At 43.3% G+C, this 15,529-nt stretch overlaps 1 long non-coding RNA gene across 1 annotated transcript; it reads right to left on the bottom strand.

Annotated features, from left to right (window-relative positions):
- Positions 1-13,928: 13,928 nt before the first annotated feature.
- LOC120935381 lies at positions 13,929-14,814 on the bottom strand. Its single transcript, XR_005748447.1, has 4 exons — positions 14,697-14,814; positions 14,470-14,556; positions 14,117-14,229; positions 13,929-14,027 (listed from the first exon to the last, which is right to left on the bottom strand). It is a non-coding gene; the product is annotated as an uncharacterized LOC120935381 (long non-coding RNA).
- Between the last annotated feature and the right edge of the window lie 715 nt (positions 14,815-15,529).

Below are 15,529 nucleotides of genomic sequence, written 5' to 3'. Positions count from 1 at the left end.
TTAACATTTCTAACATGTCATATTTTTTGCGCTTTTACTTTCTTTAACCACTTCAGGGGGCCAGATTCAGGTAGAAGTGTGGCGGCGCAACGTATCGTAGATACGTTACACCGCTGCAAGTTTTCATCGCAAGTGCCTGATTCACAGAGCACTTGCAATGAAAACCTACGCCGGCGGCCTCCGGCGTAAGCCCGCGTAATTCAAAGGGGCATATGCTCCCGCGCCGGACCTACTGCGCATGCTCCCTTTTGAATTACCCGGCGTGCTTTGCGCGAAGTGACGTAATTTTTTCGAACGGCGACGCACGTAGCGTAATTCCGTATTCCCGGACGGCTTACGCAAACGACGTGAATCTTTAAATTTCGACGCGGGAACGACGGCCATACTTTATACAGCACATACATGTGCTGTCTAAAGTTAAGGCACCCAAAACGACGACTAACTTTGCGACGGGAAACTAGACTAGCGGCGACGTAGCGAACGCGAAAAACCGTCGTGGATCGCCGTAACTCCTAATTTTCATACCCGACGCTGGTTTACGACGCGAACTACCCCCAGCGGCGGCCGCGGTACTGCATCCTAAGATCCGACAGTGTAAAACAATTACACCTGTCGGATCTTAGGGATATCTATGCGTAACTGATTCTATGAATCAGTCGCATAGATACTCTGAGAGATACGACGGAGTATCTGAGATACTCCGTCGAATCTCGGCTGTGAATCTGGCCCAGGGTTTTTATACACACCTCAATACCGGGCCTATTCTGGCACTTCTCTCCTACATGTACAAATCATCATTCTTTTGATAGAAAATTACGCAGAACCCCCAAACATTATATATGTTTTTTTAGCAGACACCCTAGGGAATAAAACGACGGTCATTGCAACATTTTATCTTGCACGGTATTTGCGCAATAATTTTTCAAATGCTTTTTTTTTGGAAAAACAATTGTTTCATGAATTAAAAAAATAACAAAACAGTAAAGTTAGCCCAATTTTTTTGTAAAATATGAAAGATTATGTTACACCGAGTAAATGGAATGGCGCCAAACTTCGGTACTTAAAAATCTCCATAGGCAACGCTTTAATTTTTTTTTACAGGTTACCAGTTTTGATTTACGGAGGAGATCTAGTGCTAGAATTGTTGCTGGCATGCTAATGCACGCGGCGATACCTCACATATGTGGTTTAAATGGCGTTTACATATGTTGGCGGGACTTACGTGTGCGTTCGCTTCTGCGCGCGAGCTACCGGGGACAGGGGCGTTTTTTTTTTTTGTTTTTTTTTACTTATTTATTTATGTTTTTAATTTTTTTTTTCTATCACTTTTATTCCTATTACAAGGAATGTAAACATCCCTTGTAATAGAAAATGTGTGTGACAGGTCCTCTCAATAAGACCCCTATCTCTCCTCCAGGCTGAAAAGCATGAGATCGGTGAAAAAAAATCACCAATCTCATGATCAGTGTTGCTCACTAGCCGCAATCGCGGCTTTGTTTACTTACGGGTACCCGGGCGTGACGTCATCACATCGCGCCTGGGTCCTCCGACGGTCATAGAGATGACTGGTGACCTTAGTGAACAAAGACTTGGATTATTTTTGCGCTTTTGCTATTTTCTCTAGCCTCAAAGTCCATTCACCAAAGTCCAGTTTCTCTAGCCTTTTATTTCCTTGCACAAACTTGTGTTTGTTTCTGCCCACTTTTATTCATCAACAAGAGTTCCAAAAGGATTGCCCTTGCATAATATTTTAATCTTCACACAACAACAAGGTACTTTCAGCTTCCTGTCTTTTTTGGTCAACTCAGACCTATAGTCTGTCTCCACACATAAAATAACGAATCAGACTCCGAAGTATGGAATTGACCGTTTTGGGCTGTAAAGGCTGTCTTCCTATTGAAGCACTGTCGCTCTCTCTTTCTCAGCAAAACAGTGCCCCTCTCATCAGAAAATAGTCTGTTCAAAACACCTGTGTATATGTAGGATAGGCCTGAACACTAGCTTTTTATGTCAATACATTCTCTGATCTCTGAGCACAACTCTCATGGGGAGGCCCTCTCTGACTGGTCAGACTGGTTGCCCTTTATTGGGGAAACACCCATCTGAAAGTCAGTCCCACACATGCTCAGACTCTTTGCATGCTAGACCAGGTTTAATCTTCCTCTTTTCACATTGATAGAGCACTAGTCTATTACAATTAATATGCAGAAATATGAAAACGTAAGGATACACCATGAACATTTGACATTTTATACATGTTTGAATATGAAAACATTAGATCTTCACTAAAATATTGCCTAAGGATGAAGGGGATATACCTTAACAAATGACACATAACACTGACATCGTGGATAGGCCTCAAATTCTCAATCCCATTTTAAGACACATCATGCAGGTTTGGGAAGCACATAAATCTGTGGGTTTACAATCTCTGAGTAAACATATCATGTCATTCCTTTATAATCCAGAGTTTGTCCCTACTTTTCATTCACCCTCCTACTTTCAGATGTGGTCGAAGATGGAGATGACTCAAGTCTCAAAACTTATCACAGGTAATAAGGTACTGCCATTCTCTTCACTAAGACAAACTTTTAAATTACCTTCTACAGAAGTGTATTGATGTTTTCAAATTAAACATTTTGTGGTGCATTATATCATTTTCCCAGATGGTACATTGCTTTTTTCTCCATTTGAACAAAGGTGTTGTAAGAATGGGCATTCCACAGAAAAGTTATCTATAACTTATACCATGCTACTCAACTCCTCTTACATACCAACTCCAAACTTACACTCTTCAGTGTGTGACACACCTTGGGATAGACCTGGAAGCAGCTGACTGGTCCCATTTACGGAACACAGTGAAATTGTGCTTGCAGTAAAAACTAACTATAAGGTTTTGACTAAATCGTATTTGGAGCCTGTTGGAATTGCTAGATTTTTTCCTGGTTTCTGGTTATCACTCTACCTGTTTCCAAGGTTGTGGACAATTGGAAATCTTTTTTCCTATATGGTGGACTTTCTCACTGTTTCGGCAATTTTGGCCAGCAGTTTTTTCCATTTTGACTACAATGATGGGACAGGAAATCCCTCTCGAAGCAGAATATGCTTATCTTTGTATTGGACCCCCTGATCTATTCAAAGTACATTTCAAGTTAATGATCCATGTCCTTACGTCTGCTAAACAGACATTTGGAAGAGTGTGGAAGACCCCTACTCTCTCCATAGCCAAAACCAAATCTGGGATCACACAAACTATATCACATGAGAAGGCCAAGATAACTGACACAATGTGAAAGTACTCAGTTGTTTGGAATACAAATGCAGAGTGATATGCTATGCTAGCCTATGCCCAGTTAACATAGAAGTATGTACTGAGCCAAATGACTCATCAAATAATTGAAGAAGACGACACTGTCAGCAACCCGTGTACACAGTTTGGGACTTCAGCTTTCCTAATGAAAGCATCCAGGGCATTGAATAAGGCAACATACTAGGTATACCGTAGAGACTTAAATTAAACTCCAAAGGGTGTACTAAGTACATATTTGGTCAAAAATTTGGTTAAGGTCAATTCTAAAACACATACACAATCCAACTAATGAGGATATTTCATTTAGCGGGTTACAAAGGCATGCACAATTAAACTGCACACAACAGGCAATTGTGAGTGTCTCAGGAAATAAAAAACAACAACATTTGAGCAATAATACAACATCAAAACATATCAGACTTTTTTCCAGTTTAAGTGAGAAAGCATGTTGAAGACTGAACTACCTAGGATATGCTAAAAGAACCATTGGGAATTAGATGACAAAACTGATAAAATATAATTTGTAAAACCCTCAAGTTTCCTATACATTGCTGCTTGAAGTGAGCCATTTTTAAAATCACAACAGAAACTATTAAAACCCATGTATCTGCTTAATACAAGCTAACCTAATCATAAATAATACCAAAATACCAAAAGTATTGAAGCAATTTAATTAATACATACACTTTCAAATGACTAGGAAACGTGTGGGGGGGCGGGTTTGCTTTTTTTAAAAGGAATTTAGATTTTAAAGTAGAACCTACATCTTTAGTTCTGTAATGCAAATAGAAAACTTATCATTACTGTAAAGGACGTGACAGGGTAAAAACCTCCCGCAATCTTCCATGTTCAAGTATACATTGCTTCACTGCTAATTATCTTCATTTACATACTTGTCTTCAGTGTTCAACCATCTATCTTAAACTGCAGGTGCACAGCAGTTAAGAAGACTTTTCTGTTGCTTAGACAGGAATAAAATTTAGGTAGTAGCAATGGAGACCTAACAATATCCATTAGCCTTTACATAAAATTTCTAAATCAAGTCTTGCCTTCAAGAGTGAAGCCCTTAATGTGCTTTTAATTGCTCATCCTAAAATACACTTGGCTGCTACATCATTTTAGCATAAAAGGAAACTTAATAAAACCAACGTGCATAATGCATACATAAAATACACTTTTTTTCAGTTCATACAAAGAAGGTCAAGTACATTATTCAGATAGGCTGTTTCTGTAACTTTCTTTTCTTTAACTTTTCTGATTTGTTTGTCTTCTTAATTTAAAATCTCAGATGATAAATAATGAATTACACATGACTGAGAAATAAACATACATAACATAATGCTACCATGCTGTAACGGTCACCACCGTTTATGACCTTCCATCAACTACGACAGCTTATCCATCCAACAGACATTAGACATCCCATTTCCCAGAATAACTAGACTTGCTCTGTGTTCTGGTTTCAAATGTAAGACAACTTTAATGGTTAGCTCTCAAGTTTATATACAGTTCAAGCATGAAAGGAACAATCAAACTCTCCACCCACCCATCACACCCTGGGGGGGCTTCAATACACCTTCAGATGGCTAATTGCTAAACATTCTAGACTTCTCGGCGCCGGTCTATAATTAACATGACCTAATCACTGCACCTGAGAAGTCACATTCCTTCATTAACAAAATTCAAACAAAACACCATCACACAATGAATTCTTCTCAATCCACATCTTTAGACAGACGATCCATCTCCGACAGAAAGGTATTCACACCTCTGAGCTTCAATTGGCTTTAAACAGTGTTATCACACAATGAAAGGCCTTTCAAGAGCCAGCCTCATTTAACATGTCAACAGTCTACACAGAGAGATGAGTCATAGAATATTTTTTGCAGACATTAAGGAATATACTGTAGATCACTGTCCAACATTCCAAACATTCCAAACAATCCAACATATGTCCCCCATCTCCTGGCTCAATCTGTGCCCAAAAGTCACTCCTGTTACATGGCTCCCTCCTTGTGGAACACTCCGGCAGACCCGGCTTGATCCTTTTCAGGTCAACTTGGGGATGTCCGGAACTAGGAGGCCGGGATGACGTCTGTTTGCCGGGATAAACCATCAGCATTGCCATTTTGCTTACCGGGTCGGTAGCTGATGGTGAAGGTGAATAATGGAATTCAGTTCTGGAACAGTCACTTGCTTTGCTCTCTCAATGGCTCCCAAAACCTGTTGCTGATACTCTTGGGAGAGATAAGGCACAACCTGAGCGCAAATCCCATTTAACCTTTTGACAATTTCAGCCTGTTTGTGCATTTCAATGTTCAAGCCACGGGACATCTCATAATACATGATGTAGTGTCGTTGCATCTCCGATTTCTCACTGGCCAACTTGTCACATTCCCATTTTAGACTGTGATATTGTGCCTGATCTACGGTACCTGTCGGGGAAGATAGTCTTACCCGGGTCTCAGCAGCAAGCAACAGGTAGTCACTGTGTGGGCTTCAGTGGGGCACATCGGGGCGTAAGCAGAAACAAGGGGGGCCAAATCATTCCCCAGTAGTACATCCACTGGCAAATCCTTCATCACCCCCACATTCACGTGTCCTGAACCAACCCTCCAATCCAGGTGAACCTGGGCAACTGGTAACCGGAAGACAGTGCCTCCCGCTACAGTGTTTCCGGTGTGCTGGCTCTCTGGGATGAGTTTCTTCTGTAGCAGTGTCATCGTGGCCCCAGTATCGCGTAGCCCATTGGATACCTTTCCATTGACCCAGACCGTCTGCCTGTGTTGCTGCCTGTTGTCCTGGTTAGCTGCTTGTATCGGATCTGCCTCGTGCAGAACGCCCCAATGTTCTTCCTCCTCAACGCAGTGGGCCGCAGGCATGGGTGTGCGGGGGTTCCCCCTTTCTGGCTGTCTCCATGACTGTGACTGCCTGGGTGGATTTAATGGACAGTCTAGCATTCTGTGTCCTAGCTGTTTACACCCAAAACACCTGATGGGCTGTGAGTAGTCCTGGGAGTTCAACCTGGGTTGCTGAAGATAAGTGGCCACTGGAGGTGGTGTTGTAGGACGGTCCGACTGGGGTTTATAGGCAATAGCCGGCGGGGGTGCCGCTGATCAATAATCCACTCGAACTGTTGTCTTGACCACATAGTTGTCCAGTTTGTGGGCGTCTGTGTATTCGTCTGCCAGGCGAGCTGCTTCAGACAAGGAGAAAGGGTATCTGTCCCGGACCCACTCTCTGACTTCCCGGGACAGTTTGTCAAAGAAGTGCTCCAGCAGGAACACCTGCAGCACCTCTTCCCCGGATTCTGCTTGGCATCCATTGACCCAGTGGGATGCTGTGCGGTGTAGGCGGCATGCCCACTCGGTATATGAGTTTCCAGTCTGCTTGCTCGTCTCTCGGAACCGCCTCCGGTATGCCTCTGGTGTGACGGCATACCTGGCCAAAAGTGCTTCTTTTACCAGTCCATAGTTCATAATATCCTTGTCTGGGATGGCCCTGAACGCTTCACTGGCCCGGCCGGACAATTTCCCAGACAAAATGGTAACCCATTCCTCTGTGGGCACCCGGTGTAGGGAACATTGCCGTTCAAAATCAGCAAGGTACCCATCAATCTCCCTTTCAGTTTCAATGAAACAGCAGCTATAACTCGGTCTATGATCTCCGATGGAGGGTTAGGACCATAGTGTGCCAGTCTTAGTTTGACAGCCCGATCAAAACTTGCCTCCTCCGGGGTCCTGTCTGTTACGCTGGGCCTTTCCGTCAAGTTTGGTCTTTCAGCTTTATCCATTTGGACAAGTTCTGTGATCACGTCCATCTTCTTATGTTTGCTGGCCGGTCTGCCACGGTTCTCCAGTAGTCCTTGTAGCTGTCCTTTAAACAATGGAATTATCCCACCACTGCCACCACTGTAACAGTCACCACCGTTTACGACCTTCCATCAACTACGACAGCTTATCAGACACTCCAACCATCCAACAGACATCAGACATCCCATTTCCCAGAATAACGAGACTTGCTCTGTGTTCTGGTTTCAAATGTAAGACAACTTTAATGGTTAGCTCTCAAGTTTATATACAGTTCAAGCATGAAAGGAACAATCAAACTCTCCACCCACCCATCAGACCCTGGGGGGGCTTCAATACACCTTCAGAGGGCTAATTGCTAAACATTCCAGACTTCTCTGCCCCGGTCTATAATTAACATGACCTAATCTCTGCACCTGAGAAGTCACATTCATTCATTAACAGAATTCAAACAAAACACCATCACATTCTTCTCAATCCACATCTTTAGACAGACGGTCGCCTGTCGGATCTTAGCCAAATGCCGTTGTATCTTTGTTTGAGAATTCAAAATAAAGATACGACGCAGCAAATTTGAAAGTACGCCGGCGTATCAGTAGATACGCCGGCACACTCTCACTGTGAATCTGGCCCTGAGACTTTACAATTACTTTAAGTATAAAGAAAAATGTTTACAAAGAATATACATACTGTATACCCACATGTATCTACCAATTTTAAATATGCTATATTGGTAAAAGTGATTGTTTTATGTATTTTTAGTTAAAATTATATTTTTGTTATATGTTCTCATCTTTCTACATGGGGTAAACACACTGATCCCCAGGCATTTAACAAAATGTCTAGTCATTTTGCATATATTTTCTTTATTTCCTTAAGAAACGAATAATTTTTCACCATGTAAAAACAACTGTTATGAATGGGTTTCATTCATAACAGCTGTGCTTAGTATTGTGATGCTGTGCTTGGCCAACAGCATTCACATGGTACCTGGGTCAATTGCAGCACCCTGGTCCATTTAATAGCCGTGGGCCAATCACAGCACACAATAGTAATCACAGATATTATGAATAGAATCCATTAATGACAGGTCAAAACATTGCTGTTACAATGATCATCACTGTAACAGCAATCAAAGTGCAAAAAAGACAAAAAAAAATCATCACCCCTCCTCCAGAGTAGTGTAGTGTCGCTAAGGTGACACTGAACTACTCTGATGATAGTATGTAAAAAAATATATATATTTTTTTTATCACATACTGTCACCAGTCAGTATCCTTCATCACTTCCACATCAGTCTTATGACGATGCTGTACTGTACTGATGACAGTATGTTAAAAAAATATATATATTTCTTTATTTTCCAAAAAATGTTAACAAATTATTCCAACTTCAAAAAACTCACCATGCCTCTAACTAAAAATTTAGACTGTTCAATTTGCAAAAACTGGCTAATTTGGGGGTTATTTGTACTGTCCTGGCATTTTATGGGCCTCAAGAAATGAGATAGGCCATAGTACATCAGGATTGATACATTTTCAAATAAATATACCATTATTTGTAGACACTATTAGCCAGATTCAGAAAGACTTAGGCCGGCGTATCTACAGATACGCCGGGTAAGTGTAAATATGCGCCGTCGTATCTATGCGCCGTATCCACAGAACTAGATACGCCTAAAAATAGGCTTCTTCCGACCTAACTTTCCTACGCCGGCGTATCGTGGCCGCTTATTTACGATGGATGCATCTGGCGCTCCCATTGACTTCCTATTCAAATAGGCAAATGAGGGAGATACAGCGATTCACGAATGTACGTGCGTCCGATGCAGGCTACGCGCAGTGTGCGTAAGTGGTACGTCCAGCCTAAAGTTATTCCATCAAAAAGCTGGTTTATCTCTGCACCAGACGTGCACAGGTCAGCTGGAGAGCAGCTACAGCAGCACCGTTACGGACGCGCTGAGCAACCACACTTGCAGGACAACACATCTGTCTGCCAAAATGCCAGGGGCAGCCGTGGTCCTAGCACTACTAATGGGTCCACCAGCACGTAGGAGGGCACGGGAGAGGATATACCGCACCCGCATGAACGTCTTTGGCATTGGTGATTCTGAAGTGTATCGCATCTTCAGATTCAGCCCTGCTGCCATCCTGGAATTAGCCATAACCCTGCATGATGACATCACCAGCAAGACACATCGCTCACATGCAGTGCAGCCACTGGTCAAGGTACTGGCAACACTGCATTTCCTCGCCAGTGGATCTTTTCAGCGTACAAGTGGAGTCGTGTCTGGGATGTCACAATCCACCATGAGCAGATGCGTGCACCAGGTAGTCCCCGCAATCCTCAGACGCATGTCCCACCACATCATCTGACCCACCCATGAGCATCTGCGGCAGAAGGCAATGCAGGATTTCTTCAGAATTGCAGGATTCCCACGCACCGTAGGGGCCATTTATTGCACACATGTGGCACTACTGCCCCCCGTGCCACAGAGCACATATACCGCAATCGTAAGCATTGGCATTCCATCAACGTACAGGTGATAGCCGATGCCCAATGCCTCATATGACACGTCCATGCCAAACACCCAAGGGCCAGCCATGACAGCTACATATACCGTCAAAGCAACATCCCAACATAATTCGAACAGAACGTGTATGGGAACAGCTGGCTGGTTGGTGAGTGACATGGGAGTCAGGCATGACTGTCCGACCCCATGATGCAGACATCACGAGTGGCACATGCACGACTAACATCCTCCTGTCTTTTCCCTTCCAGGGGACTCCATTCCGGAACTCCATTCCAGAATCCCCAAACCAGAGGAGAGAGAAAATACAATGATGCACACATACGTACCCGTGCAGTGGTGGAACGCACATTTGGCATCCTGAAGTCCCGTTTCCGATGCCTGGATAAGTCCGGGGGGGCCCTGTTGTATTTCCCAAACATTGTGAGCCAGATCATAAGTGCATATTGCATACTACACAACTTCGCTGTGAGAAAGGGCCTGGAGATTTACATACGTGAGGACCTGACCCCCGAGCCACACAGTCCCCCCCTGCCTGAGGCTACCCCATCTGCTGAGGGAACAGCAGTCAGGAGATGCCTCGTGGAACGCATCATTGCACGTTAAACACACACATTCATCATGGCACAAGAAGAATGCACGCATGCACACCACTGTGGTCCCTAGCTAACACACACCACATCCACATCACATTGGATTAGCCCAAGTCCACCATGCAGGACTTGGAAACAGCAACGCCACGCCAAGGCTCCAATTGTGTCACTGTCCATTCATACCACATTCACACGGCCGTGGGGATAAATTCTGCCCGACGAGCCAGGGTGACACCCCTTACTGGCAGGAGTGTCAGCCCCACATTCACACACCAGTCACACTGTAGCCAGCACTCCTCATCGTGTGCTGGGTCTACAAACCAAAAAAACTCATAACCTGAGTAAACCAAAAAAAAAAAACAGCACTCATCTGTGCTGTCGTGGCCCACGCCTGGTGCCACGGCCATGGCCCCGGCTCCTCATGGGAGCCTCATTGGGGGGGGGAATCAGGAGGAGGAGGAGCATCCCCTGGTCTCCCCATGGCTGGCTGCTTGCCCTTCAACGCCAGGGCGATGCGGGTGAGGACCGCATTGGTCTCGGCCTGCAGCAGCCTTGACTGCCCCCCCTCTGCCTGGATGGAAGCAGTGTTCTCCCGTACAGCCTCTGCCAGGGTGTGGACCTCTTCCACGAGGCCTGCTGTGGTGGCCTGCAGATCTCCACAGGAGCACAGTTGGCATTCACATCCTGGACACTCTCATTAATGTCGGCAGAGGAGGCCATGCTGTCTGCCACTCGCCGCATCTGGACGGCAACCTCACCCAGATGTCGGGTCTGGCGGGCCTGTTCCCTCTTGAGCTGTTTCGGGAGGAACTCAGGCACCCCCCTAGTCTTCCTTGTAGCCTTCCTGGGGCCAGGAGAGGCTTGGGGCCATCTAGAAGGGGAGACCCTTGAGGGGGAAGACCTGTTGGGGGAGGACCCTGAGGGGCTTCCCCTGATGGAGGTGGAGGTCTGACTGGTCTCGGCCAAAGGGGGAGACTCCTCCAAGTAGAGGGTAACCACATTGTCACTGGTCACCGTCTCCTCCTCAACCTCCTCCTGAGGAGAGGTGTGGCCACTCCCCTCCACAGATGACTTACGGCTTCCCAGGGGGTCAGACTCAGACTGATGTTCGGGGGATGGTGTGGAATGGCCACCGGCATCAGATGGCCCAGCTCCCTTCTGCACATCTGTGGATGACACAAAACATTCACATGTTGGTGGAGCCACACACTTGTCACATGTTCCCTTCCACCCCCACACATGCTACACACCAGATAGGAGATAAAACACACTTACCTGTCCTCAAGGCATCCTCAATGGAGTCAAAGCCCCCTACTCCCTCCACTTGATGCCTGTGGAGACACTGGGCAACCACCTGCTCATCAGGAGTGAGCGTCAGAGGAGTGGCTGGTCCCCCTCCAGTGCCACTGGCATGAGCCCTCATGTTGGCCAGCTTACCTCGGACCGGGCGACGCAGGTCATTTATGTTTTTAAGGATATAGTTGGAGGACCTGACCTCATGTCCCAGGGCATTGACCTCTGTGGCAATCTCCAGCAGGATCTCAAAACCAAAGAGCAAAAAGTACCTTGCTTCAGGGGGGGAAACAGGCCGATGTACTTTTGCCCCTGGGCGTATCTCAGGGATTACGCCGGGCCTAGTTCTGAGCATGCGCAGAGGGGCGCGGGACATAGTCAGCGTCACGGCGCATGCGCCGTTCGTTCGGCCCTTCATTTGCATGGGGCCACGGTTCATTTAAATGGAACACGCCCACTTCCTTCCTACTTAGAATTACGCCGGCTTATGCCTATGAATTTAGGCATAAGCCGGAAGGAAATGCTCTGAGGATACGGTGCTTGCCTCTCTGAGTTGAGCCGGCGTAGCGGAAATGAGATGCGCTACGCCGGCCTATATATGCGCCTATGTATGTGGATCTGGGCCTATTTGTGTACAGTGTTGCATGACCACACCATTTTCAGTTAAAGTGGCACAGTGCTGAATAGAAAAAAAAGGTCATAACCTTTCGGAGGTCAAATAGTTAAACTTTAAAGACTTTGTAATTTCTGCTCTCCATTACCACTATAAAAAAAAAAAACATCTTTGATGTTAAAAAGCCTTTTTAATGAGAACACAGGTACATTGTGTCCGAAACAAAAACATAATTGCTGGAATATTATAAAGGTCTGACAATTTTCTGTTTTCTTGGTATTGTTATAGGATCTGGCCCCTAGGCTTTTCAAATACTTAACTGAACTAAAAATAACAATTTAAAAGTTCAATACACTGATTAGTTTTATGCTTTGTGGATTAAGCAAACAGGTTTTGTTTTTTTATATTGAAAGCATAGCAGTATTCTAACAAATAAAGTAAAAAGATGTTGACAAAAGAGATTTTGACTTTGAAAACAACCACATTCTTAAAGCAGTTCCTTAAAAAAAAAAAAAAAAAATTGCAACTTCCACCTGTTTTTCCAGGTGTATACACAATTTACAAAATACCTTTATTTCATGTATTACAACATACACATTTTCCCATATGCTCACATCCATTATGAGATTTTGTGTTGAAGAGCTACTGTATTTTTTAAATAATGTATAATGTACTTTACCTATTTATTTATTGGCAGAAAGCCCAAGTTCCTTTGTATGTACGGTATCTAATGTATGTTTTTGCAAGTACAGAAATATTTTTATAAGCAATACAAAATATACTATAGAAAGGAAAATTAATCAGGAAATGTTTATTTATAAGAATATACTTGCTCTGAATCAAACTAGACAAATCAATTGTACTGCTGAGATGTTTGGAACTACAGTATATCTTTATACAATACATTCTGACACTCTCTGGTGAATATTTTTTTTGTAAATAATTAAAATTATTTGTTTGAAAATAAATTAGGTTGGCATATGTGAACTTATTTGTTGCCTAATAATAGAGAGAGACATAAAATGTATCCAACAATCACCAGTATTATAGTTGTATTTGTTTGTATCATGATGTATGGTTATAGAATGGTAATACTGAGAAATTAGATACTGGATTCATCTTCTGAAAATAATGGTTCTCCGGCTGTCAAAATTAAAACCATGGTAATTCTGAATCAGGTAAGAGGGATGCCACGTACACATGATCAGGCTTTTGCCCGGTCAAATCACATCGGAATTCCATGTCCATGGAAACATGTTCTATATCTAAACTCCGATGCAATTCATCAGAATTTCGGATGAAAAAACTCTGATGGGGCTACACACGATCAGAAAATCCAATCGTGTGTATGGGCAGAAGAGTTTCCCAGAAGCAGAAGCCTACATTTTGCCACTCATTCAAGAAAAAGGGGGGGAAGGGAGGGGAGGGGAAAAGGAGGAAGGAAAAAGAATGAGGAAACGGTGAAAGGGAAAGGGAAAGGTAGAGAGAAGAAAAAAAGGGGGGAAAAAGAAGAGAAGAAAGGAAAAAGAGTAAAGAAAAAGAAGAAAGAGAGGGAAGAAAAAAGAAGTAGAAAAAATGGGAAATAAACGTAGGGATAGCACTCACATGGGCCACATCTGTAAGGTATAAAAGAAGGGAAACAATATCTAAATCTAGCGAGTAGACACTGATGGTCAGACTTTAAGGCCAAGGAAGTAGGTTAAAAAATGTTTAATTTGATAGCATATAAATACAAAAAAATATACAGAAATAATACAAAAAATTGTTATTATTAGTAGCCACTGTATATTCCTCAGAAGTCGCCAACGCACGTTTCGCCGTGGGGCTTCTTCAGGACGAAGACGAGGAATGCATATTTAGCATAAAGACAGATTTGTGTCTGTAATGATACAGTTTAAAGAATTAATAACAAATATATCTATAACATGGAAAGAATTTAAAATAATGAATTTCAGAATGTATAATTACATGACATATGGTCCTCAGTGGAAACATCCATAAAGTATATATGATGCACAGTGATTGACACCATTCGTCAGGATGCAGTTTTGGCAGGAATTTGCATGCGCAGCAACTGGAATCTAATGTAGCACATAGAAAAGATCAATAAAAGGCATATATTTGGTAAATAGGAGTCATTATCCACAATGCAGGCACACTGATAGAAGAAGAGAAAAAAGAGAAACATAGATAATAAAAATTGAAAATTGAGGTATAGCCTATAGAAGAGAAAATGCGCAATAGACCTGAGAAGGAAAGGACAAGAGTAGAAATGTCCGTAATAATGTAAATATAGCGTGTATTTGATAACAGGGAATCACCTTTGGTAAGCCAATAGAGGTCAAAACGAAAGATCCATGGGTTGCAGGGCTAGATAATCCCTGACACACTGCACAGCTCAAAAAAGACTGTGGTTGCAGAGAGAAAGAGAAAAAAAGAGACAATGCATAATTGATAATGAGGCAAATCCTCATATTGGGCCCAAGTCTAACCAAATAACCATGTTTAGAGACAGAAAGAAACACACAGAAATAAAGCCTTAATATACCTAATTAAAATGATCTTAGGTTTGCTGGGACAACAGATCGTGGGCGGCATGTATAGCCTATGAAGCCAAATGTTCAGGTCAAAAGTACCGCTGGTGAACATGCGCTGTATTTAAAACAGGAGGCCTATAAGTAAACATGAGTGAGAGTGTAATAAGTAACACTCTCTGGGAAAAGTGAGGGGTGTCACGAGGCATAAGAGCATCCGTACTTACCGTGGAGCGGCGAAAGGTAAGGGTCTCTGTGTCCCAGGGTGTACACGAGGCAACACAAGGCAGGTGCGTGTGTTCCTCCCTTAAATAGGGCCTTTCCTTGCGTCAGCGTCAAACGTGTGACGTCATTGACGCGCGCCCATTCATTACAGCGGCGCATAAACAGGTCGCAATTCTCGATGTAACAGCGGAACCAATATTACAGCACAACCGCAAACAACGGCCAAGCGTGAGGTTCAGAAAGGGCGCACATAAGGAAATTAGGGCATTTAGTAAAACGGGGAACCATGGATAATAAAAAACAAGGGATTTATTTGGAAAAGGAGATCATATAGATAAATATAAAGGAAGAAGAAAACCGTATGTATAGATATTAGGGGTAGTAAGGTTGTCTCTAGCTTGCCATCATGTGGATAGAATAGAGATAGCACAGCCTATATTAAAGGGCAAATATAAAACTCTTTTAAATGTTTATAGTAAGGACATACCATGCAAATTGAAAAAAGGAGATTTAGAAGAGAATGGAAGAGTGTGTGTTTGCATAGAGGACAGTGACTTTATCCTCAAAATAGAAAATAGGTACAGCCAATGATTGATCGATTTTTGCCCTACTAAATATAGGG

The sequence above is a fragment of the Rana temporaria genome, chromosome 4 (assembly GCF_905171775.1).
Source record: "Rana temporaria chromosome 4, aRanTem1.1, whole genome shotgun sequence".
Lineage (NCBI taxonomy): Eukaryota > Metazoa > Chordata > Amphibia > Anura > Ranidae > Rana > Rana temporaria.
The sequence above is the reverse complement of the archived record's forward strand: the minus strand, read 5'-3'. Positions and strand labels throughout refer to the sequence as shown.